Source organism: Equus przewalskii, chromosome 14, assembly GCF_037783145.1.
Source record: "Equus przewalskii isolate Varuska chromosome 14, EquPr2, whole genome shotgun sequence".
NCBI lineage: Eukaryota > Metazoa > Chordata > Mammalia > Perissodactyla > Equidae > Equus > Equus przewalskii.
Window position 1 is genome coordinate 41,686,164 of NC_091844.1, and position 27,724 is coordinate 41,713,887.

At 35.7% G+C, this 27,724-nt stretch overlaps 1 long non-coding RNA gene across 4 annotated transcripts in view; it reads right to left on the reverse strand.

Annotated features, from left to right (window-relative positions):
• Positions 1-27,724, reverse strand: part of LOC139075759 (uncharacterized) — a 592,181-nt gene that overhangs the window by 340,425 nt on the left and 224,032 nt on the right. The window lies entirely within an intron of this gene.

A 27,724-nucleotide genomic window follows, 5' to 3' on the forward strand; every position in this document is an offset into this window, starting at 1 on the left:
GCATGCCTAAATGCACACAGCTACATGTTAAAATTCAGATTCCAAAGCATCTTTATCAAAGGAGAGCATGTCTTGAAAGTTGAGGAGGAATAGAAGAGATCTAAGCACAAGGAAATCTCAGCCATTTTCAAGTACAGCTTGGTCTTCAGTCCTTTAAGGACTGCCTCTCAAGGCAAAGTGGGAAATGAAAACCAGCCTCTGCATATTGATGGTAGCTGATTACAATTGTGTTAGAATCTTTATTGGAGTTTTTAAATGTTTGAAAACAAATACTATATAATGGGTAGCATAGTATATAGGTTATGTTTTTAAATTAATACAAGTGCATCACTAAACATTTTAGCATTAATTTCTGGAGTGAATATCACAGTTCAACCTTAAGTACCTTCTAAAAAATTTACTCCTATAGAGAAAGTGACAAGAATGTCATTTCTTGTAATACACATCACCAAGTTATTAAACCCGATTTTGCATACATATTATATATATACATTATATATATATATATAATTTCTAGTACCTCTCTAAAAATTATTTGACTAAAGCAAATGGAGATTTCTTTCTCCATTCCAGAAACCTATAAATGTATCGTGAGTTTATAAAATGGGTACTTTAAGCCATTCGAGCAATTCTAGTGTATATTAAGGATTTTTGTTCTACTGTTTACTTTCCCATTAGTAGAAAACTTCTCAGTAATACAGCTTAAGAATGTTTTTTCACTTGAGTAAAAGATAAATGATATTGGGGAAGAAATTCAAACATGAGAAGCAAATCTATATAACTGAATTGTGGGTAATAGGTAGAAATTCCTTTGGGGGATAAATAATATTTTCACTTGGATAACACCATTTGGTTCTCTGAATAGAATATTGGTTTCCCCAAAACTTTAGGGAAATAATTCTATTTTGTCTGTCTTGTGATTTATTTTAATCACACCTATATGAGATTGATAAAAGAAATGTATTCATTGGAACTAGGACTTATTACAAGTAGAACAAAGGTACAAAATGGCTTCCATCTTAACTTGTAAATTATCAAAAGTTTTCAGATAGTTACATGACTTTTCTTGAGCCTGAAAGTACATAATCCTAGTGAAAAGAGTACTTGGAAATCAAAAATAAGATTAGTGACCCAACTAGGTCTATCAGGGATTCCTCAAGATTTATGCCAATTCCAATTTATGCTTTAGTTTTCCCATCACTAGAAATGTGACTGTTAGGCACAATAAGAAAGATATTAATACTATTGCCAAAACAATGTGCTAAAATAAGTGGATTTATTTGATCACAACCCAAACACATGAGTGATAACCTTAAAGCAGGTAAAAGGTGGAGTTGCAAATGTTGAAAACAGAAATGGTTTATTTTTACATATCAATTACTTTAACCACTGTATCACACATGTTCCTGTACATGATTGGCAGATCAGAAGAACCAGTCTTCAAACTGGTTCAAACTTCTTCCTCGTTCTCTATTTCTCCACTGTACACTTATAAACCTGCCATTTCCTCTCCATCCCTGCTGCTGCTATTCAAATTCATTCTCCCATCTTTACTTGCCTGGCTGATTTTAATTGTTCCAACCTCAGTCTTCCTACCATCCATCTTTCCCCATTCCAATCCACCATCCTCACAAATGGGGGCCCCATAAACCTCTTCAGTTTAATCACCTGCACCCTATCATCACTCCTGATCTCATACTACACTCTCTTATGTCACCATGCTTTACCTTCTGCTTAGGATGCCCTGACCTCTCTACCCAGCCTCTGAATATCTATTTATACCCCGAGATTCACTTCGCTGTATTGTCTTTCCAATTTTCCAAGGAGAAAAGTAGTTTTGACTCTAGTGTACCATAGACGTTTCAACCTAACTCTGTCATAGTCCTAATCATAATACTTTGGAGCAAAAGCCATTTCTATTCTACTAAGTCTTGGGTATATTTTTAAAAATACACATAGTAGGTGTTGAATTTAATTGATCCCTAAGAAAACTGGTCTTGCTGGAAGAAATAAAAGTACTCCCAACAAATGTACTCATGTATAACCATTTAATGTAGATAAGAGAAGACTTCTGGTATATAATGGCATTTGGCCACCATCCCCTGGCACTGCCTCTCCCAATTGTCAATAACATACATACGAAATGGAAAACTCTAACATAGAGAATTAAGACTGACAGGAAACCCAGTGCCAGAAATCTGGGAAAAATTTAGAGTGATTATAAGGCTGATGCTTCAAGAGTGAGAAAACAGTCGGTAGCCTATCCAAGCATCACCTCGTAAAACAGAAAAGTCTACCTCCTTCAAAAAGCATAGAGTTTTTTATTTTTTCTGTTCAAAACGAGTGCTGATTTTCAGGCAGGCAGAATATTATACTCCCTTCCTGTCCACTCATATTTCTTAGCTATTCAGATAGAAAAACTCTCAGAAAATAATAGTTGAGAAAGAGAGACGTGAGAAGATAATTACAGCCCATTGCATCCTGGGAGATATTGTACCCACAAATGAAGTGTGGAAGGAAGAACTGGAAGAGTCCTGCTCTCAATGAATCCTAAAGGTAATAGTTTCAATTAATTCCATTATTCTGGGTGGGTAGTGCGGGTAGTGGAAGATTCCACCTCAGCAGAGCAGGACCACACCCTGTCAATGGCCACTGGTCACTGCAAATCAGGAAGGAAAATGGACACATTAAGCTCTCCAACAGTATGTAGAGAAAGGTGCAAGGAGCAAAAATGAAAAACAATGACCCGGGAAAAAAGTTCTCATTTGAGTAAATGTAAGAGAAATAAAACAACAAGTGACCTGAGGTTAAATGTGGTAAAACAAGCAAAGAAAATATCGTTCAGAAGTTTTAGATATTTCTCACTCTTATAGAAACCATGAAAACATTTTAGAAAATTGTTTGCCCTCTTCAATATACCATAAAAAGAAAGAATAATCTGAGATAAAAGAAGAATAGATTGGGATGAAAAGTCTACTAAAACTTGAATTAAAAGTAAAAATCTCCTGAATAGGAGAGTTGAGATATACAACCTAGAGATGAGTCCTGAAATAATTAAACATAAGTGTTAGCCCTAAATAGCTCTTGCAAATATATTTTCAAATCTGAATGCAGATGTCAAAAATAATTCCTATGAAAGAATAGATCTGAAGTAAAAATAATTTAATAATATCAATCAAGGTCAAACACCCCTTTGGAAATGAACCAGTCAGGAGTGGGGATGGATAAGGAACTATAAAAGCATTCCTTGTGGATAAACAGAAGATATTATTTTTTTCTTGACTTTAATATTCAGAAAAATAGAAGTTGGATATTTTGGAAAATAAGTAGAAAAAGTATCAAGATGTCTCCTTGCCTAGTCACTGGAGAAGACAAACGTCTAGTCCATTAAAACAACAGCAACCAAAACGAAGGTAACAAAAAAATAGAGAAATGCAAAAATTGAAGGAAATGAAAGAGAACATAAAAAGGAAGATAAGCATAACAAAAGAGATAAGACCAAATTTATCAGTTTTGAAAAAACTGGAAATAGCTGGAAAACTATCGGATTGAGTCAAAAGACACACTCTGTGTGCTGATACTATGATATCCCTAATTTGGAAGTGAATGTAAATGTTAAAAATAAAAGAGTGAGTAGAGATTTCTCAAGCAAATACAAATTAAATCAAAGTAGAGGTGACAATGTTAATTTTGGACAATGGAGGTTTTAAGGTAGGAAGCATAAAATGGGATAAAAGAAATTTGTTTTATATTGATAAAAGTTATGATAATGAAAATATAGCAGCCATGAATCTTTACACGTCAAATAATACAACATTCAAGAACATTAAGGTAAAACTGGCAGGCAAATATGAAATGAAAAACAGACAGAAATAAAGTTGTTTTGATAGATTTCAATACCTCTTGGACAGATCATGAATAATTTGAAAACATGGAGAATTGGACTATTATCATTAAAACAATGGCGACATGGAGAATTGAATTAGTATAGTTAATAACAAGATATGTATTGAGCTGCCTACTCTAAAAGAGAGTTTATTTGTCTTTGAAGAATCCATGTATAATATATTTAAAAATTGATTCGATACTAACTCATGAGGGAAAGCTGAATAAATTATCAGAAGCAGAAATAATACAGATCAAATAATCCAATTACATATCCTGCAACTGCAAATATTTTAATCAACCTTAAAAGACTCCCCAATCACTTGAAAACATTTGTATCAGAGTATGTGTGTATATACATACTCACGCACATGCACACATACACACATACACACAAATACTCGCACACACACATATTCTAAAATATACATTAATGTCACTATATTTCATGATGTCTAGGATTTGCTTTAAAATACTACAGGAAAAAAAAGTTGGGGGCACAGGTGAAATGAGTAAGGCAAAATGTTGATAATTCTTGAAACTTGGTGAAAGGTACATAGGGGTTGATTAAACTATATATTGGATATGTGTGAAATCCCACATAATATAAATACTTTAAAAAGTACCACAAATCATAATTTATGGGTTGCTTAAAAAGCTGAAAACTGGAGGCAAATTCATAATCCTAAATGCTATCAACAGAAAAATTAAGAAAATCAGAAAGAAGAAAATATTAAAGATAAAAAGTAGAAATGAGTAAAAATGTTTAAAAAGTGAAAAATCTACTAAAATTAATAAGTAATTATAAGAGCTAGTTTTTGTAAAAATTATTACAGTAAATATTCAACACGTTCAATCAAGAAAGAAGATACAAGTACCCCAAACTTAAGTAAGTAATGATAATAATGGGGAAAAGAATTTAACATTAAAAAAAAAGAAACTACAAAAGCATTAATGATTAATTAATAAAGAAAACATAATCTAGAGAAATATCTATATGATATTTAGCATTTTTCATGGTAGATTAGTACTGTCTAAGCATTAAAACAATGGAAGGAATTAAAAAGTAAAAAATTTGATGGATATATTTTATGGTAACATTTACACCTATACATGAAAATGAACAAAAACAAAATTAAAATTCAGATGACAAACATGAGGGCCTGAATTAGGATAGTGATAATAAGGATGCAGAGGAAAAAGATTCAAGAAACACATTAAAATAGATAAAAATGGGGGAAACAATTGATTATTATTTGAAGATGGGATGATAATGATGTCACACCTAAGAGAGAGAACATAGGGGTATAGAGGGTAGACGACAAGTTCAAATTCAGACTTGTTGATTTCAAGGTTCATCTAAACATCCAGTTGGTAGGCCACTGGATTTATAATTCTGAAGCTCAGGAAGAATTTTGGAGCCAGTGAGACAGTATGGGGAGTCATTAGCACACAGCTGATAGCTGTAAGCAGGAACGTCAGTAAAAGCATCCAGGAAGAGAGGGTAGAACAAGAAGAGAAGAGGGTGGAAGTTTTAAAACTGGAGAAAACGATTTTTTAATGTCAGAACTGTAGAAGTGAAGTCCATGAAGGGAACCAAGAACGAGAGCTGGAAGAAGAACAAGGAGAAAAGAGTATTGTAGAAGTCAAAGGAATTGATGAGCAAACGGCAATCAGGAAGCCGACTGGGAGGAGACTGACATCTGATGGTCACAAGTTTTGGGGCATCAATTAGTGTCAGATACAATACATCTGGAATTGCTGCCCAGCAGACATTTACTCCAGTCCCGGTCTAGGGCCAGAGATGAATGAGAGCCTTGTACTAGCCAATGGAATCAGAATCTTGAGACAACCAGAAGTCCTGTTGTTTTGGATTACCAAAAGTTTACTGTGGAGACGCAGTGACTTCATCCTGCCCTAGTACAACTTTCTGGGTTTGTTTCTTATTTTCTGATCTGGCTGAGAGTTGGCTAAACAAGGCATGAGGCTCATCTATGACAAAATAATATGATGGGCTGCAAGTTGCACAGGTGTCCAATGAAATCACAATGCCATCTACCGACAATGGTAGAACAGAGGGATCATCACTTACACCCAAGGGACTGTATTCTCTCCAGTCAGATCCCTATTTTCCTTGACCCAAGTAACTTTCAAAAGAGAGTAGTTCTCTGCATAAAGTTAGGGCCAGTCAAAAGACTACGAATTACAGTGAATATTTCAAGGTATTGTCCAGCAATGGGCAGGAGTTGACACAATAAAATAGGGTCTGCCTGGCAGTTAGAAATAAGGACCATGCCAAATAAATTAATTAATGAGTTTCAAGCTCACTGCTTAATGAGGTGGAGAGGCATTTCAACAAACTCCAAAAGCTGAAATTCAGGCATAAAATGAAGTTTGAAAAGCTTATAGTGTATAGTCATGCTCAATACAATGCATATGGTAGTGGTCACTTTAACAATCACCTTCCTATGACAACGACTACTCTTCTTGTGCCATCTATGTAGTATAATAATAATAATTAGAGCAATTAGCCATAATAGGCAAGATATATTGAGAATTGACGATGTCCCAGGTACTAGTCCAACTGGTAAGATAAGGAGCCAGAATTCAAACCAGTTATCTGGCTCCGGAGCCAACCTGTTCAGCCCCGAGGTCCTACTGCCTCCCACCCGCTTCTGCACTGGAGAGGATGAGGCTTTGACTTCAGAGAAACTGCTTCAATCTGGTCTTTGCCACATACAAACTGCAAGGCCCTGGGCAATTTCCAAATCCTCGGAGGCTTTGCATATTATCACTCACTGAAGATAACACCTACCAGCAAGTGGTAGTAAGAACTGGATGAGACTATCTAGGTAAAGCACTAAAGAGAGAGAGAGGAAATCGTCCACAAACGGTAACCAGGAGACGTTGAGGAGGAGGAGGAAGTGGAAGGGGAAGAAGAGGAGGAAGAGGAAGTGGAAGAGGAGGATAATCTTTTCATTGGGGTTATATTAGTTTTCTACTGCTGTTGGGACAAATTACCACAAACTTAGTGGTTTAAAGCAACAAAAAGTTATTACCTTACAATTCTGTATGTCTGAAGTCTAATGCAGGTCTCTCTGGGCTAAAATCAAGGTGCCCGGAGGGCTACATCCCTTTCCGGAGAGCTTCTAGGGGACAATCTGTTTTCAGGCCTTTCCAGCTTCTAAAGGCTGCCTATATCTCTTGATTTGAGGCCCCCTTCTGTTGGCAAAGCCGGCAGTGGTGAAGTGAGTTCTTCTCATATTGTTATCACTCCAATTTCCTCTTCTATTTCCCTCTTCCACTTTTAAGGATCCCTGTAATTCAATTGGGCCCACCCAGATAATCCAGAATAATCTCCCTATTTTCAGATCGACTGACTCACAACCTTAATTCCATCTTCTACCTTAATTCCCTTTTGCCATATAACCTAATACATTCACAGGTTCTGGGAATTGGAACATGAACATATTTGCGGGGGTGGCATTATTCTGCCTAACATAAGGACATTTTCCAGAAAAATATTCTTTAACTTCTTGAGGACTATACAGAGTCATACTGAGTTAACTGACCTCCTATTAACACCGTCTGTAAAGCGTATAAAGGATGGGGTAGTCTACCACCACATTAATGGGCAACCACTACTAGGCTTTATTTGTTTGTTGTTCAAATAAATCTGCGCATGGAAGATGACAGTCGTCCTACAGAGTGGTGCTGTTGAAAAAGTGAACTGTTGAAAAGGGGGTATGAATTTTTCCATTGCCTAGTTCTGGCCTATATGATAAGAAAGGGAAAGGACCCAAATAAAAACATTTTATGGGGCCAGCCAGGTGGCACAGCAGTTAAATTCACACGTTCCACTTTGGCAGCCCGGGTTCACTGGTACAGATCTTGGGTGCGGACTTACACACCACTCATCAAGCCAGGCTGTAGCAGGTGTCCTACATGTACAATAGAGGAAGATGGGCACAGATGTTAGCTCAGGGCCAATCTTCCTCAGGAAAAAGAGGAAGATTGGTGGCAAATGTTAGCTCAGGGCTAATCTTCAAAAGAAAGAAAGAAAAAAATTTATTCTGTGATACTTGCAAATCAAAGTACATCTGAGAATGGAAGATTATCTGTTCAATTAAAGGTCATCCACACACATATATTTCATTTTAAGTTACTTTCACAGAAACACATTTTTCTGTATAATCTTCCATAATGCTAGTTCATTCATATCACTTTCTTAATCAAAAGTCACCCATGGTTTTCCATTATATACAGAAAAGAGCTAAACATTCTTAGTTCATCCTTTAATGTCCCCAACAGTCTTGCCCTTATATAAGGCCACGACGCATTTCTAAGCAAATTTCTAATCACTATGTCCCAGAGAGAAATAGCCCTGGGCCACACCATTTCTGCCTAGAATGCCTCCCCTATCGCCACCTAATTATCTGAATTCTTCTTTATCCTCAAAACTCCATTTAAATATAATTCTACCTGAGATGCTTTTCCTGATAAATACACTCACCCAGTGCTCCCTTGCTCCTCTAAAATTTCAGTAACAAGAAATGCCAGTACCCTCCTTTGTCATTCATCATGGACAAATGTCTATGGACCCAATCTTGGTGAGTGCTCACTTTCAAAATATTTGAAATGATTGCCTGACTGATCTGTTCAATTTTGGAATTTGGAATATCCCACAATATTGTCTCTGCAAAGTTTTCTAAACCAACTCTGATGTTTGAGGTTTTTCCCAACACATACTCTGAAAGTGTATTTCTAAAAAGTATTATGCAATTTCATAGACCCAAATGAACATTTAAAATGGGATAAATTACAATAAAATAGTGTGGTACTTTCCTGCCACCAGATCGCAGGGATACTATTATCCTAATAAATAAAAATGGATATGATAAACTGTTTTCAATTATGCACTATTTGGAACTATATTAAGTATTCTAATAAGAGGAGAAAATGGCAATATAAAAATGCTTATGGAGAAATGCAACAGAATAAACATTTAATGAAAGGTTCAGAGGGGAGAAATGTATTCTATTCTTCTGAGAAACAAAGCTTCTTGATACGAGAGACCGATTCCACTGCAGAATGGGGAGGTAGAAGGAGTGCAGGAAAAAGAAAGTCAACCACTGAGGAGGCGGAGGATCCTGGACAAGTCAGACAACATCGCCAGCCTCAGTTTACACACTTATAGAACAGAGAACACTGGCCTACCGGGTTTCCAAGACTGACTCATCTACCGAAATTCTAGGACAATTTGACGTAAGGAACCACCATCTAGGTAAATGCCATAGTTCACAATTCATTTCGAATAATCTTTGTCTTTTTAACAAAACATCGTTCTAATATACATAAATGTTATTCAGAGTTAAAACATTATCTTTAAGCTCATTAAAATTAAATGATAATAAAAATTTACTTTCTACCTAAAGGAAGAAAATATAGCAATCGTTCTTAAAGATGTAAGACAATCTTAATTTTAAAATATATGTTATGAGTTTATTTTATCATATTAAACATCACTGAAATGCTCTGTTTTAATTTCTATGCAACAATTGTATACTGCTGAATAGACCCTTGCTTTCATAAAACAACACACTTCCACATAATTTTCCCCATGCGATCTTTCTATTTGTGAGATAGTTACTGAATTAAAACACTTGATTATGAGCATGAGCATTTTAGCTGCTTTTTCTATTTATTTAAATGGGTTTGTCAACCACATATTATTCGAAAGATTTGTCAACCATATATTACACACAGACTAAAAAATCTTTTTTCTGTACCACAAGGTGGCATCTTCTTATTTTGGTATAAACCTCTGAATATTAACTTAATTTGAATAATTCCATACACCTGAACTATTTTTTAAAATTTTAAGACAATCATTTTAACAGCTGTGCAAATATCTGGCAATTCTGTTGGCTAATGCAAGTAATACTTGTGGATATTTATGTTCCTGGAATATTCAGAATATTGAATCTCCAACAGAATGATGAGCTGTTCACACTAAAAAATCAATAAATATTGTTCTCTAAATGTTAAGCTCACAAAGATTAGTAACACAAAGCATACACTGTAAAAGATATGTATCTAAATGGAAGCTTCCTTAGAAATAGCCAAAAATGTGGAAGAGACAAAAACAGATCAGTTTACAAACTATTTTTAATAGCCAAATTAAATAAGTAATTCACATTTATGCAATGCCTACTCTGTGGCTGCCACTATGCCAGGCACTTTCATATATCTTTTCACAACATTTCATGACAAGTTTCCCCAAATATACTGATTCTAAACCCAGAAACAGTAGTCTAGTGCTTCTTAAACTTTCAATGGCTATATAAATCATCTAAGGAGCTAGATAAAACATAAAATCCCAAGCCCCATTTCCTAGAAATTTCAAGTCTAAAAGAGTGGGATACAAAATAAAAATGTACAAATATTAATAAGGAATTCTACCACATTAAAAATGAACTGTAAGATGACCCTAAAAAAGTAATCTCAAAAAGAGCGACTACTAATGGTGAATATATGAAATATATTGATAAAATCCTAAACTTGCTTCTGAAAATCATGATTCGTAATATGGTTCTCTTGAAATTTTGTATCATTATTTCCTGTCCCACATATAATGATGAAAAATTGAAGATGAGAGTGGTGAGAGTTTTTAAGATGGGAAAAAAGGAGAATGTGTAGTGTAAGATTTATCTCAGTCACTACAGTCTCTTGTAGCCAAGTTATCCAATAACTTACAATTTTGTAAAGAATAAATAGAAGATGTACTCTATGGGGACACAAAAAAATACAGTGACAATTATTTTAGGGCCACAAAAGCACTGTGCTAGGGAGTGGTTCCACAAACTTTCTGCCTCAAATTATTCACTGATTACAAGATTTGATCATTGGCAGCCCCTTGTCTGTGGACATATTCTGTCCTGGCACATGAGTATCCCTGCAGCTAAAACACTGTAGTTTACTACTCCTTAAGATAGCGTGATTATTGACTAAAGATGCAGGCATTGTCCATGAAGAAAACTTTCCAAGTCTATGAAAAACGGGGCTAATAAGATCATAGAACCACATTGGAAATTGTTCCCAGAACCATAATTGTCATCCCACGGGCATGCTCCCTTGCATGCCCTGGTACCTGCACATTCACACTCATGAAAGCCTCAGGCAATTCCTGTTACATTTAACTCTGCTTTTTGGTAGAAAACCAAATAATCCTGCAGAACCACTGTGATCTACATTGGGTCTACCAGATGTGAGATGTTTAACTTGTTCCTTTCTAATCTTTTTAGTCTTTTGCGTGCCATCTCCGGCATGTTTAGAAAGAAATAGAAAAGGTGCATTTTAAACAAAATTATAAACTGGAAAATATCCCTGCCTCACACCATACATCAAATTTAATTCCAAAACATTAAAAAAAGGAAAAGACATACAATCACAGGGCAGGAAAATTATAATACCTGAAGCCAAAAGCGTACCATAACAGAAAATATTGATGAACTTGGTTACTCAAAAATAAAAACAGGGCCAGCCCTGGTGGCCTAGTGGTTAAGTTTAGTGCACTCCACTTTGGTGGCCTGGGTTTGGTTTCCCAGCACTGACCTACACCACTTGTTTGTCAGTGGCTATGCTGTCACAGCGGTTCACATACAAAAAGAGGAAGATTGGCAACAGATGTTAGCTCAGGGCATATCTTCCTCAGCAAAAAAATAAATAAATAAAATATATAAATAAATAAACAAAAAGCAAATCTTCAGTATATCAAAAAGATTATAAGCAAAATTAAAAGGCAAATAGTGAATGGGAGGAAACACTTGCAAAATATATGATAACCAAAGTGATTATACATGTTGTATATAATTTTGATAAAAAGAAAATGACACGCTTCTTAATAGAAACTGGTCAAAGTGGACAATTCACAAAGAACTGCAAATATCAATAAACTTAAGAAAAGCATCCAACATCAATAGAATCAAATTCAAATTACAACAACAGTGAAAGGTCTTTTTTATCTTTCAGACTGCAATATGTTTTATTCTAACACCTAATACTGAAAAGGAGAAGGGAAACAGCCCTCTGGAATATTGACATTGGGATGCAAACTGGTACAACATTTCCGGAAGGCAATTGAGCAATGCATGCAAAAAGTTTTAAAATGTGCATATTTTTAACTAGCAAATGCATGTGTAGTAAAATATTCTAAGGTAAGCGTGAAAAGATATAATGTCCTTCTAAAATTGAAAACCTAAGGGTTCAACAATTCCTTCAATTGGTTATATTGCAGCTATTAAACATGAGTTGCAGAAGAAATCATTTTAATGAAATGAAAAGGTGTTTATAGTCTTAAGAGAATAAGGAGTTATGAGATAAAATAAACACTATATTCTCAACTTCGGAAAAAGAAGATATATAAACAGAAGAGAAAGACTATATGGATACATATTGAAATGTAGGCAGAGATCATTCACAGGCATTTGATTACAAGTGCTTTTTTAATATCTATTTTCAGTTTACATTAAATTTTCCAAAATTTCCTGAATGAGTGTGAACGTTTACTTTATATGTCAATTTAGCTAGGCTATGGTGCTCAGTTGTTTGGTCAAACAGCAGTCTCGATGTTGCTGTGAAGGTACTTTTTTAGATGTGATTAACATTTACAACTGTAGACATTAAGCAAAGCAGATTACTCTCCATATGTGGTGGGCCTCATCCAATCAGTTGAAGACCTTAAAAGCAAAGACTGAGGTTTCCCATAGAAGAAAGAATTTTGTCTCAAGACTGCAACATAGAAACCCTGTCTGAGTTTCCAGTCGGCCTGGCCTGCCCTGCAGATTTCAGACTCAAGACTGCAACATCAACTTCTGGCTGAGTTTCCAGGTTGCCAGCCCACCCTACAAGTTTCAGAAGTGCTAGCCCCACAATCCTGGGAGCCAGTTTCTTGAAATAAATCTCTCTCTGTCTCTCACTGTATATGTATATGTATGTATATGTGTGTGTGTGTGTGTACATCCCCTATTGCTTCTGTTTCTCCGGAGAACCCTGACTAATGCAATGAGCATGTGCTAGTGCTTTGGCATAAGAAAAAAATGAGCAGGCAGATCTTTAGAAATTACACAATAAATTGGGAATGAGAAAAAAAGACCAAAATTCTCCTAGAGATAAAGCAATGTAGCTGAGAAAAAAGATCCAGTGTCTACTCATTATTTAAGGGTCACTGTCTGTCATACACAGGGTAGACGAAAATGTTATATTAGCCCTGAATAATCACATCTCTACCATCTGTATTATGTGAATGACGAAATTTGTCACTTGTCTGCTATTTACAGGTGAAATTTTAATAATTTATGCCATATAACCATTTGCTGATAAGATAAACTGCAGTCCTGAGGGTCTTTCACTTGAAAAATAAGAAACATTTTCCATTTTGTTGCCTTTTCATATTAATATCTGCTAGTCTATCACGCTAATTAATAAATGTAGCAGGCATTGAAGTCTCAGGGTTTTTTTCTAATTTTGTTTAATTTATCAAATGGAAAATAATCTAGCAAAGAGTCATTAATTTAATTTCTTCTGAGAGGGAATCATTACTAGATATGTTAGATTTTCAACAATGTAGCTTCAAAACAGCTGTAGCCATGGAAAATTTTTATAGTTTTAATTGAACATCTGTGCATTTTAATTGATTAATTTGAAGAAAATAGAGGAAAAAAGAAAGAACAGTAGGTAATATGAATTTAACAAACCACTTTTTTGTTTTCTCTGCTTCTTAGTTAATGCTTTTTCAGTACAAACAAAACAAGAGATTATCAAACAACATTCAATAATTCCCATGGCCATAAATACAATCGTGCCGAATCAGGAGAGTAGATAAATGTTTTACAATAGGATTGTTTTCAATCAAAAATATGGACAAGGATACATATGTGAACATATATAGTGTTTATAGGGTCACTGTCACTATGGCAAATTTTGGGACAAGTCACTTAGGACAAGGTCCAAATAGTGTAACTACTCGCCAACACCCCAGTCAGAGCTGCTGCCACTACCAGGCACATAAGGATGAGCAGAACCGAGGATATTTCAGTAACTTCTGCAACAGCCCAAAGATCACCCTTCCTGGTATTTCTTTTCTCTTTTAAATGTATAGCTTTCTTATCAACTCACATTTTCTTAATACTTCACCTATTTCACTATCAAAACTTAATTATCACAGGCATGGCGGTAGCCTCAGATTTCTCATTTTTTGCCAGTATTGGGAGAGAATGTGGCTCCAGAATAATATATTAGCTATAAAAAGAACTGTGACAAATCTGTCGAGGCACAGCAGTAAACTAGCCACATCGTTCTAATAGACACTGAGTCATATGAAGAACTGGGGGGAGTCTGCTCCCAGTTATCATTGCTATTAACTGGCATACACATTTCATTTTTAAGATCTAAAGATATTTTTAACAACACTATTCAGAAACTGAGGAAAAGTATGAATGAAGAAAAATGGATGCACAGACAGGAGAAAAAAAAGCATTGTCAAGAGATGAAACAAAAGTAAATGTCTCTTGTAGTTTAAAGGGAAAAGTTCTAATAATTTTGCATAATCCTGAATAAAAATAATCATCATAGTAGTAAGATTTAATAATATATTTACAGTAATTCAAAAATTAGTCCAGGGGCCAGCCGGGTGGTTCAGCGGTTAAGTTTGCACGTTCCACTTCAGTGGCCCGGGGTTCACCAGTTCAGATCCCGGGTGTGGACCTGCCCGCCACTTATCAAGCCATGCTGTGGTGGGCATCCCACATATGAAGTAGAGGAGATGGGCACACATGTTAGTTTAGGGCTGATCTTCCTCAGCAAAAAAGAGGAGGATTGGTGGCAGATGTTAGCTCAGGGCTAATCTTCCTCCAAAAAAAAAAAAAATCAGTCCATTTTAAACTTTAAATAAGATATTAGTCTTGGTTCTTTCTGTGTTAGAAGAATTTGTACAGAGAAACATGCCCATTTTAGAAACTGATCTGTTTCCTAAGCACTTTTAAAACTACATGAGCGGCCATGCTGGGCAGCACAGTGTTTGACTTATATCACTTGCTCATTTAATGTTTGAAAGCACTTTGAGGGCTTTCCGTTTAGAAATTGAATGTGCTAATTACAGATTAGTCTAATATATCCATTAAAGAAGGTAATAAAGGACAGATAGCTGGTAACGTGCTTTTAGCTTCTGATTCTCTACTTACATGAATGTAATATGAGTATTTACTTCACGATAGTTTATCACTACCTAACCTGCAAGCAAGTTATTCCCTATGAAGCTAGCTATTCCCTATGAATGCTGGGGTGACTACCCCTGTGTAAAATGTCCCCATCCTAGACAACAATTCACATTCCCAGAATTTTTTTAATGTAAACATGTTACCAATTCTCACCACAAATTTGTAAGACATTCAAATTAGCAAGCCACTTATTTCAAATGGGTAGTATTGTGCATATATGTAGGTAGACATTTAATGTATTTTTAAAAGATAATTATAATCTGTGATGAAAGGAAAAAATGATTCACCAGAATTTCTTTCAGGGTGAGCATAATCTTTGTTGAAAGTAACTCTTTGATAAAATTAGAGCAGAACTAGACACAGAGATGACACTAAATGCGAATGGAAGTTTTCTTAATGAGATCTGCCTCTACCTCAAGTGAATGGGATGGGTATTAGAGAGCAGAAAAGTAATTGTAAAAAGAACCTATAGCTGCATGATGTGACATCTTCCCCTCTGTCATTCCTCTTCTCCCTCACAATATACATACACACACGTGCATAAATAAAACCCATGAAGGACTGGGCTTGGGGTCTCAATTGTCCTGTGCTGCATGAGACAGTAACTTAGATTCAGGAGCATGAAGATTCAAAAAAAGCAAGACAAGGGGACCCACCAATGGTTATTTATCATCCCAGGAGGTGCAATTGGTCTCGAGAGTCAGGAGATCTTACGTCCCTGGGTTCCATAGCTATAGAACAGGAGCTGAATTCCAGACCTGAAGAGTAACTTGCAGGAATACTGAGAAGGGGATTAAAGTTTCAAAACAGGAGTTAACCTTGAAGACCTTTCCAAAGTGGAAAGCCTCAGTTTCTATTAATATATTTATAGTTGAGAGAAACGATTAGCAAATTAGCCTTCTAATTATACTTCAGTATTATAAACTAATTGCTAGGTAAACCCAGAGGCCTAGATCAAAGCTGATTTTACATAAAGGTGCTCCATTATTTTGCCTTTTGGCCTAGAACAAAATCTTATAAAATGCAAACACTTTCTATCCATGCTTCATAGGTGTGACTATTGAATTTCAGCTAAGACACATGGCACAATTACAAAATATAATCTTATTAAGTTCTAGAATGGAAGTAGAGATGTTCACGTTCCCAAGAGAATTTTGGCAATAAGGACATCTAACTCACATTTTTAGGTCCAGAAAGTCATAATGCAGCAGATCCAAATATTTATATAATCAAAGACTACTTTTGCTTTTCCCAGGAGTTCTGTGTGTATTTTGTGTAAAGTGTGGATTTTTAGCACAAAGGTTTATAGATAGGGCAATCAAACAAAATTTAGTATAAATAATAGGTTAGTAACACAATAAGGCAACAATTAGAAATCATGGGAATGAATTGTCAAACAGAAAGTATTGAGAAAATCAAAGAAACGTTGAGAAGGGGATTGTGTTAAATTCTCACCACGATGAATACTGGGAATACCTGAAACACTCTCCTGTGAAAATCAAAGTGAAAATCAAAGAGACATGGCATGCTAGTCAGCATGCAGAGTATTTTTGTATGTTCATATAAAATATGCCAGAAATTTTGAAATACTGAAAATTGCTCATCAACTTCCATTGCAATCTTCATGTGTCAGAAACCTCAAGATTTGAATAATAGCCATAATTCTTATAATTCTTTACATTTATATTTAAAGAATTGAAAATTAAATTCATATATTAAAAAAAGTACAAAAAAAGGCATAGTGAGACTTCTAATTTCATCAACATGGCAGACAAGATAGCCTGAAAGTTCTTTCTGCTGCAGATATCTAGAAGGGCTAGATAAAACACAACAAATATCCTTTTAACACACAATTCAGTGAACAAGAAAGTTAACTGAATCCCCAGGGCTTGAACTAAAGAAAACCCTGAAAAGTAGAGAAGAAAAGCTCATGCACTGCCCTGGGAAGGGCTGTATGGAGGTGTCTATAGAGCTCTTTCTTGGAAATCTAGGGTCTTGGTTTTTGTTGTTTTGTTTTGTTTGAGGAAAACTGGCCCTGAGCTAACGTCCGTGCCCATCTTCCTCTAGTTTATAAGTGGAACACCTGCCACAGCATGGCTTGATAAACCATGAATAGGTCCATACCTGGAATCCAAACTGGCAAACCCTGGGCCACCCAAGTGGAGTGCAGGAAGTTAACTGCTGCACCACCGGGCCAGCCCCCCAGGGGCTTGGTTTTTAACACACATCCAGAGACAGGAGAAAAAGCCCTAAGCTTCAGAAGAAAGGAATGTAGTTATAATAATATCATGCAAATTAATCAATAAGTATTACCAGAAATAAAAAGGGACACTACATAATGAACAAAGGGTCAATTTATCAGGAAGTCGTGACATGACGAACTGTATGAACCTAGTAACAGAGCTTCAAAATACCTAAAACAAACACTGGCAGAAGTAAAGAGAGAAACATGCATGGTCTTAGTTATAGATTTTGACACTTGCCTCTCAATAACTGATAGAACAAGTATACTAAAATCAATAAGGATATAGAATACTTCCCCAGTTGATCTAATTGACATTTATAGAATAGTACACCCAACAACTACAGAATACCATTCTTTTCATGTATGCAGTGAACCACAAATAAAGCTAAATAAATTTAAAAGTACTGAAATATTACAGAGCATTTTTTTAAGACAACAGAATTAAGACCTGGACTCAATCAAAATAAAGTAGCTAAAAAATCCCAAAATATTTGAAAATTAAATAATACACTAATTTGAACTGTGGATCAAAGAAGGGATCATAAAGAGAAATTAAAAAATATTTAAACTGAATACTAATAGCAACCCAACATATCAATAGTTGTGAGATACAGTTTAAAAGAAATGTATGGTATTATGTTTATACTAGAAAGGAGCGAAAAAGGTATAAAATCAGTGATCTAAGTTTCTGTCTTAAGAGGAGAATTACGTTAAACCCAAGGAGAAAGAAGAAAATAAAGAGAAAAGCAGCTATCAATGAAATATAAAAGAGGCAATAGAACAGTGACAAAGCCAAATTTTATTTTTAAAAGATTAACAAAATTTATAAACTTGTATCAAAACTCATCAAGAAAAAGACAATGCAAAATTCCAATATTATAAATGAAAGTGGGGATATCAGTACAGATCCTACAGATAACAAAATGTTATTAAGAAAATATTATGTACCAATGTATGCTCATAAATTCAAGAATTTAGAAGAAATGGATAAATTTCTTATAAAACACAATTTGCCAAAAGCAACACAGAAGAAACAGAAAATCTGCATAGCCCCGTATCAACTAAATAAAATTAAATTTTTACTGAAGCCTTTCCCACAAAGAAAACTCCAGACCCAGCTGGTTTCATTGGTGAATTCTATCAAATATTTAAAAAACAAAATTGTAACTATCTTAAACAAACTCTTTCCAAAAATAGGGGAGGAGAGCTCATTTTCCAACTCATTTTATGAGCCAACATAACTCTGATATCAAAACCTGGTAAGGATGTTCTCAGGAAAATAAAAACAAAAATAAAGAACTACAGACTGATGCTTCTCAGGAATAAACACACAAGAATCCTTCACAAAATATTATCAAATTAAATCAAACAATATATAAAAAGGATGATACATCATAACCAGGTGGTTATGATAATACATCATAACTAATACACCGAAGGCTGGCTTTATATTTGAAAATAAATCAATGAAATTCATCTTATTAACAGAGTGAAAAAGAGAAACTATGACCTTCCCAATAGACGCAAGGGGAAAAAAATGACAAAATGTAACATCCATTCATGATAAAATCTCTCAGAAAACTAGAAATGAAGGGAACTACTTCCATCTAACAGAGGGTATCAGCTAAAAACTACAACTAACATCATATTTAATAGTAAATATTGAACATTTTCTTTCCAAGATTGGAACAAGGCATTTCCATTCTCACCATGTCATTTTACTAGAGGTCTTGTATAGTGCAATAAGACAAGCAAAAGAAATAAAGACATAAAATTGGAAAAGAATAGGTAAAATGGCCTTTATTCAGACCATATAATTACACACGTAGGAAATTCTACAAAAAAGCTCCAAAGTAAGTTTAACAGGGTCTTAGGATACAATTTTAAAAATCAATTGTAGTTCTATATACATGCAGCAAACACTGAAGAAAAATCAATCAAAAAAGCAATGCAATTAAAAATAGTAATGCATGTGAGTCCCTGGGATTACCTCCCAAACAAACCATCTTCCAGAAGCCTTTGTTTCAGGCTAACACAGGCAGCTAATATCAAGCAAAATACACATGACACTCCACAGAGAAAGCTGGAAGTACAACTATATGTAAAAAATCAGGAATTACAGATTATTTTTATTTTTTCATATTGCTCAACCATACTTTCTAATTTTCCCAAAAAGACAAATCACATTTACTTAAAGAGAAAATAGTTATCAACTTTCAAAATTCTATTAAGAAAAATAGCCAAGTGATTTCAACATTTATAGTGAGTGAGCTAATTTGCCAAAAATTATTGACTAACGTATCAAAATTTAATATATCAACTTTAGAAATTTAAATGACAACATAATTGTTAATAATAAGTGATCGAGTTAAATATAAATATTTCAAATATTCCACTGAGGTCAAAAAGCTGGTTATAAGGTCTTTTCATAAATTAATATTAAAATACATAACATTCTATCAACAAATCATGAAAATATAATTATTTTTCTTTTCATATGTTATTCAACATATTTATTGAATATCAACTATATGGAAGTATTATTCTAAGCGAGGAGGAAAATAGATAAAAACTATTGAGTGTCAGACCTGTCATAAATATTTCACACACAAGGTATCCTTTATCCTCCCCAATAACAGTATAAGCAGATGCTAACATAGTCTCCATCTTCATATGGGAAAACTGAGCCACACAGAATGAAGCAACTGGTGTGAAATCACAGAACAGTGGGTGTCAGTGGCAGCATCCAAACCTGGTGAATCTGATCCCACAGTCTACAGCCTTAACCAAGATGTTGAACACAATGCTCATGGGTAAACAAGACAAAAAGGTTTGTGTTCTCATGAAGCTCACATGTTAGTAGTGGAATACAGAACAAGGCAAATAAAGAAGAAAGTAATCAGATAATGATAAGCTTTGAAGGAAATGAAACACTAGAGACAGTGAAGGATGCATGTCGGGAAAGCCTGTGAGATGGCATTTAAGCGAGACCTAAATGCTGTGAAGCAGCCAGTTCTGTAAAAATCCGGCGAAAGAGTGTTCCAAGCAGACAAAACATCTATGGAAAGGCCCTGAGTAAGAGCAACAGTGAAGTGTCTGAAGAATAGGAATGAGGGTACAGAGGAGATGACTTTGGAAAAGTAGGGCCTCATAGACAATGAGAAAAAATTTGGCCTTTATCCCAAGTATGATGGGAAGTCATCGGAGGGATTTAGGAAGAAGTCAGCACCGTTATTGTATTTGTGTTTTTAAAATATCCCTTTATGGAGCATAGATTGTAAGGGAAGCAAGAGGGGAAACAGAGAAACCAGGAGGCCATTGCAGTGGGATAAGGGAGAGTGACAGGTCGCTTAGGCAGAGCGGCTAAGGTGGGGAAAGAAAAGAAGGACAGAAGCAGACAGAATCAGATATGTTCCAGAGACAGACCCAGAAGGACTTTCTAATAGATTGGTGTGGTAGGTGAAGAAAGAGAGGAAACAAAGATGATAACTAAGTTTTTGGCTTGAGCAATTTTGCATGGTGGTAATACCTACTGAAATAGGAATGATGGAGGATGAGATGGCCCGGGGGAAAATCAGGTTTTAGATGCTTATTTACATCTTAGGAGAGATGTCAAATAGGCAGTTGGATAAGTGAACTGAAGTACCATGAGAGGGGTCATCCTGGAGACGGGAATTTGGCAGCCATCAGTGTAGAGATGGCATTCAAAGCCTCCAGACTGGATGAAGTCACAAGGGGGAGTGTGTAGGTGGCGTGAGCGAGGAGCAGGAAGCCAAGTCCCCAGGCATGCTAATTTACAGGACTGAGCAAGGACAGGTGCCAGTGGAGAAGCCTGGAAAGGAGCAGCCCCTGAGGCTGGAGGAAACTAACACTGGCTGGATAAGCAAAAGATTAGCAAGAATCTTAGAGACCAGAAGGAGGGAGGGCTCATCTGGGTCAAACTCTTTCTTCAGTGTTGAGTGAAGGGAAGCAGTATCTTACTTTAGACCACCAATATGTTCTTGCAAATCTTGTGTAAATTTAAATCTCTCATTCTTACAGAAAAGCCTGATACCTTAAAGAACACTAAAAAAAAGAATTTTATAAAGTTAAATATCTTTTATAAAATGAAGAGCACATCTCAAATAATCAGATGAATAAACCAAGATTCTCATATAAAATAGAATTTTTACCTTGCTTAAAACAGAATTTATCTTGTAGTACACCCAGTCCTGGCTGAGATTATGTTAGGTTTGAACTCAGATGCCATCAGAGGTAAACTCTAATATTGGGTCATACTGTGCTATCTTTACCTTCTAGAGCTCACGTAAAAATTATCAGCATCATATTGCTAACACTGATTAAATGCTTACTTTATATTAATCAATTTAATCTCACCAGAGTCTTATGAATTAAATGCTTTTATTATATACACATTTTTTTTTAATATGAGGAACTGACCCTAAAAGGGGTTGAAGTGACTTTCTCAATGTCAGCTAGAATCTCATATTGGTCATAATTAGAGACTTTGGTCCTTATTTTGATGACAGTTAAAGATCTCAGGGCTCTGCCTTTAAAATTTCATGGTAAAGTTTGTTCCCTGCTCTATTTTCTCTGCTATCCATCTACCTTATACACCCATCCTGCCAATAAGAGAGCGACAAGAAAAACAAGGTAAAGGAACAAGAAAAGAATGAATGAGAGATGGAAAAATAGATAATCCTAACTGAAAACTCAGCTAACAAAAGTGAGCATTATTGAATTTTTGAGTTTCCTAGCAGCACAGGCAAAAAGGAATACATAATGGATTACAAATTTCCATTTTCTAATAAAAGGAAACACACCAGTTAGGCAAGAGACATTTCTTGTCCCAATCCTTAAGTCCAACAGTATTACATGTGTTTCTTTTAGGGAGCCTGCACCATATAAAGATCAGATACTTCACGAGCAATTCCTCCAATGGCAAAGAAATATTCTTCATCTGATTTTACCTAGAATTTTCCAGTTAAAATGTGGTCAACAGCTCACTGTTCTCTAGTATGAGACTGGTATACAGTTCATGGTCATCTCACCTTTTTAAAACAACCTTAATAGCTGTCCAATAACTTAAGGTCCACGACCTGAACTTTTACAACTGTCACACAGGCTCAACAGAAATGACCTACTATATACTCTGTACAGATGGCCTATATGGCATCTCTCTCAGAGGTGGCATCATCTATGTGAAACAAAATCTTGGCAAAAATTTCAACACATTGCTTGCCCCCCAGCTCCAATTTATGTCCCTTCACAAACCAATTGCCATGGGTTTTAACTAATGAAAAACCGATTTGTTTTTAGAAAACATCCTCATTATTAGCTAATATAACAGAAATGACCAGGAAAGAGCATGATTTAATATGAATTAAATGTGAATACAACTCAGAAGCTTTCTTCTTGTTGAATTAGATAATCAAAACTATTAAACAGTATTTCAAAATGCTTTTCATAATCCTAGGACCATTAATGTCATGTTCAAATCACGGTGGATTTTCGTTGTTGTTGTTGCTTTTACTATTCATAGGGATACAATGAGTCATTGGCACATTTCCAGTGCAAGATGCATTTGAATAATACATGACATGCCCTTTAGCTAGCATCATGATGCCAGATTTAAAACAAGGTAAGAAGTTTCCTCCGTGTACACTTGCAGTGTTCAGCTGTTCATAATCTATAGCGTTAACAATTTATCATCAAACCCAGCGACTTGCTGCCAACTTATCAAAGTGGCCACTGGATGCATATGATCAAGTCTGAGCATCTGGCTCTCCTCTGTTCCTGACATTAGCACAGACAACAGAATCAGTGGACTATTGAATGCAATTACAGTAAGCGAGACAGACAATAAAGATTGATAGCGCCTTCTCTTTTTATCACACACAAAACTAGTGGGGGTTAAAGCTTTGCCTTGAGCTGCCTTCATTTAACAATGATTGAAAATATGCAATTGTGTTGGTAAAACACTGTAGCCTGTACCACTTCATTTACTGGACACATTATCAAATTAAATGAAAAGTGAACTGCCAAAAGCAACAGTTATTATATATTAATGATGAATATTTACTTAGCATTGTTCACAAATCATACAGAGAACAGAATCCTTCTTGTTATCTTCTTTGCAGGTTACAGTTGAGTGGGTTTAACATTTCTATGTTTACGTTAAGTCTTCCGTCTACAAATCTCTAAATACAGACTTGCACGATTGGTTTTGTGACTATCCATGTGATTACAATGTGTAATTAATAAAATGCTCGAGTTGTAGATGAATCCTAATTATTGAAGAGCTTTTACCCCCTTTATAACAATTCTCATTCTAGTAGCTATTTTTGTAGTAAGAGAAACTTAGCCAGGATATGTGTTGTGACCGAGAACTCCAGCTTCATCGGGCTTCCAAAATATGGAATGTGAAAAAAAACCCCAAAATACGGACAAGTCAAAAATTTATATTTTGTACTTTTCTCCAAAGAGTATTCTTTAGTAGCTATGGGGTGATATAATAGTTCACCCATAATTTAACCTCTAAAATAAGAAATACATAAGCAGCAGAAGGCAAAATGGATCAGTACAGAAAGGTTGCACAGACAAGGGAAATGGACTCAATTCCACAGTCATACAGGAGGAATCTGCATTCTAAGTAAATATCTATAGATCTGGGAATACAAAAATAAGTGTCTCATTGTTAAGGAGACAAACATTTGGTGTGCATACTGACATGTCAGAAAGACATGACGGCAGGCAGACGTGACTGTTCAAAGTTATGTAGATTAATTCAAGGTTCTTTTAAAAACACACACATCTGGCCCTGCCTTTCCAATGATAGATACAGGAAAAGAAGGCGCTCATATATGAAATGTACTCATATGTCTTTCCTAAGAGCTCAATAACCTGAAGAGCTCCGTGACGTATCCCAAACACAAAGAAAATAAGAAGAGGTAAAAGAAAAGTGGAGGTGAAGAACCACCATCCTACTAGTTATTCTGTAAACAATTAGGTACATGCTCAGAAGCACTGAGTTTGGAATTAGAGCACCAGCCATATGCAGTTAATATAAATAGCAGCATGAGGTATAGGATATTCAGCAAGTGTGGAAAACACACCAAAGGAATAGCATCACCACAGTAGACTGAGAGTCTGGAAGCCAAAAAGGAGTGCTGAATCAGTCTTCGTGAAATGTAAAGGAAACAGTCCTGCTCTGGAGAATTTACCTTCAAGCAAAATCTAAGTGAAATCACTCTTTCTAGGCAAATTCAAATTCTCAGGTCCATGTTGTCTTGAAATCCTTTGGAGATGTGTGGCCTTTGCCAGTTATCCTCGAACTCTGCTAACCTCCAGACTTATCTCAGGAGCTTTGTAAAATGCAGATCCCTGGGTCCTGATCTTTGCGATTTTTATTCAGTACTTTTTGAGTGGAGCAATGGGTACTCACTACGGAATGCTTGGCAAAGAAAGTATGAAAAAGCAGAAAGAAAACCTATCACCTATAAAGCCACCATTCATGATCCATCTTTTTATCCATGCAAATATTTTTACTTATGAATGTAAATTTCTTAAGTCAATAATATTTTCAGTAACTTTGGGGTGTCACTTTAAAAAAATTTAAATGAAAAGGAAATATATGCTTATGGCTAAAAATCAATACACTACATATCAATACAAGTAAAAACACGAAAGAATGCTCTTGCTATCCCCTCAATGCTGTCCCTCACAGAGTTAATTACTGTTAAATATAGATGTGTCTTTACCATCTCTTTATGTATTCAATTTATTCACATATATATTTATATTACCAAAATTGGACTACACATACTGTTCTGTGAATTGACTTTTTCACTTCATGTTTTTCTGATTTATATCTAGATCTATCTAAAACCATCTATTTCTCCTATTTTTAATGGCTATATAGTATTCCATAATATAAATAACTGTAATTATTTTAGCCTTTATCTTACTTTTACTGTTGTTCCTAACTTATTAGTTAGTTTTACCAAAAAAAAAAAAAATACATATATATGCTTCCATGGACATCTTTATTGTATCTTCATTTACATGTAGGTCTTTCTGCAGTATAGATTCCCACAAATGGAATTTCTACTTCAAAGTTACATGAATTCAAAATTTTAATAGATTCTGAAAAATTGCCCTCCCAAAAGGCTATATCATTTTCTACTCTCACCTACAAAAAGTATGAGGGCCTATTTTTCCACAACTCATTGATGCTAAATATTTTTCATAACTTAAAGTTTTACCAATCTAATGCATTAAAAATGACATCTCATTTTTTAATTTTCATTCTTAGCTTCATTTTATATGTGTATTAGCCATTCTCATTTCTTCTATGAACTGCCTGTTTATATCCTACACCCGTTTTTGTATTGTGTGATTTATCCTTTCCTTATGACTTTCTAAACGCTCTCTACTTGACTTTTAACTTTGTATAATGTAAATACACATAAGCTTTTGTCTGTTCCTTAGAATGGTCTTTCTCAACTGACAATTATAAAAACTCATCTCTTGTGTTATATTTTTATGGTTTCTAAAGTTTAGATTTTGAATATCTCTGGGATTTATTTTTACGTACAATATGAAAATATGTGTTTTTTTTAAAAACTCCTCCAAAATAAGTGATTCTTATTACCGTCCAAATACAGCAAACACTGCCATAGATTGCAGTGGAGCCCAAATGCCTGTGTTTGAATCCCAGCAATTTGTTTTACTGCACTGTTCATCTGTAAACTTGAGATAATATACCCGTCTCATAGCATTATGGGAAGATTAAATGAGATAAGAAATATAAGGAGGCTAGCATGATGCGTCCCACAGAGAAAATGCTCAATAAACATCAGCTGTAAGCGTCATTAGCATTATTATAACATAGCTCAAACACCTTGTTTTTGTATTCAACTCCAAGTGTCTTTCTTTTTCCCAAATTTCTCCCAAAACTAAGGGCTGTGACTCAATGTAGATCTTCATGGGACAATCCCCTTTATAGAGCCAAAGGCACCTTAAGGAGATGCTACTTTTTACTTCCTTGGTCACCAGACTATTTCTACAGTAGTTGAGCCCTGAGGGCCTTAAAAGCCAAGTGCCAGCTCCTGAGAGTGGATTACAATACAGCATTTTGAGTGGTGCTGGCAACACTCTGCTTAATCAAAGAACGCGTCCGGCACTCAACTACACATTTTAAAAACACCTGTGGGTAACCTCTGTCTGGCAGTCCAGCCCTGAATGCCCAGTGGACCCTGCTGTGTCTGGGACTCCTAGACTCTAAGGCTGAGCCACTCTCTCCAGTGGACAAAGAAAGGGCCTCGTGGCCCATCCCTCTGAGAGATCAGAGGACACACACCTGGTCTGTGCCATTCATGCTACACAGGCTGAGATTCTCCAGAGGAAAAAATGCCAGGTTCCTGAGAACCCTCAGGCTCTCAGAAGACCCCAGCCCTTCTTTTCTACTGCCCTTCTAACTAGTTCCTCTCCTTTCTGATGAAGGATCTTTGGGTCTTTGGAGGCCAGGAGGTGACATTAAAGCGTGCTTGCTTTATCCACACTTTGTGAGTCCAACTCTCTATCAAAGTCTGCTTAAAAAGAACCTGCTCCTAACTCCACCTCTAAAAGCAGGAAATAAATCTGTAATCTGAGAAAATTCTGAAAGGATATTACATTTGTCCAGCACCAGGGCAAGTGTAGCATTCCATAAGTATCTGTGGTTATTATGATTATTAGAGAAATAATATTTGCTGAATACTGTTTTCATCTGCCCGGGCTGCTGTAACAAAATATCATAGACTGGGTGGCTTACTCAACAGAAATTGATTGCTCACAGTTCTGGAGATCTGGGAAGTCCAAGATCAAGGTCCAGGCAGATTCAGTGTCCTGAGGGCCTGCTTCTTGGCTTGTAGACAACCATCTTCTAGTTGTGTCCTCACACAGGCTTTCCTCAGTGGTGATCCTGGAGAGAGAAATCTCTCTCTCTTCCTCTTCTTAGAGGGGCACTAACGCTATCATGAGGGCCACACCCTCCTGATCCAATCTCAACTTAATTGCCTCTCAAAGGCCTCACCTTCTAATACTATCACACTAGGGGTTAGGACTTCAATTTATGAGTTTGGGGAGGACACAAACATTCAGCCCATCAGAAGCACTTGCTGTGAGCCAGCCACCATGTACACTTTCCATGTATTGTCTCAACTAATCCTCCCAGCACCCCTTTGAAGCACTTCTATTTGTTAACCACAACATGCAGAGGAAGAATCAATTGGAGGTGCAGGGTAGCTGAGTAACTTGCTCAAGGTCAAGAGTTAGT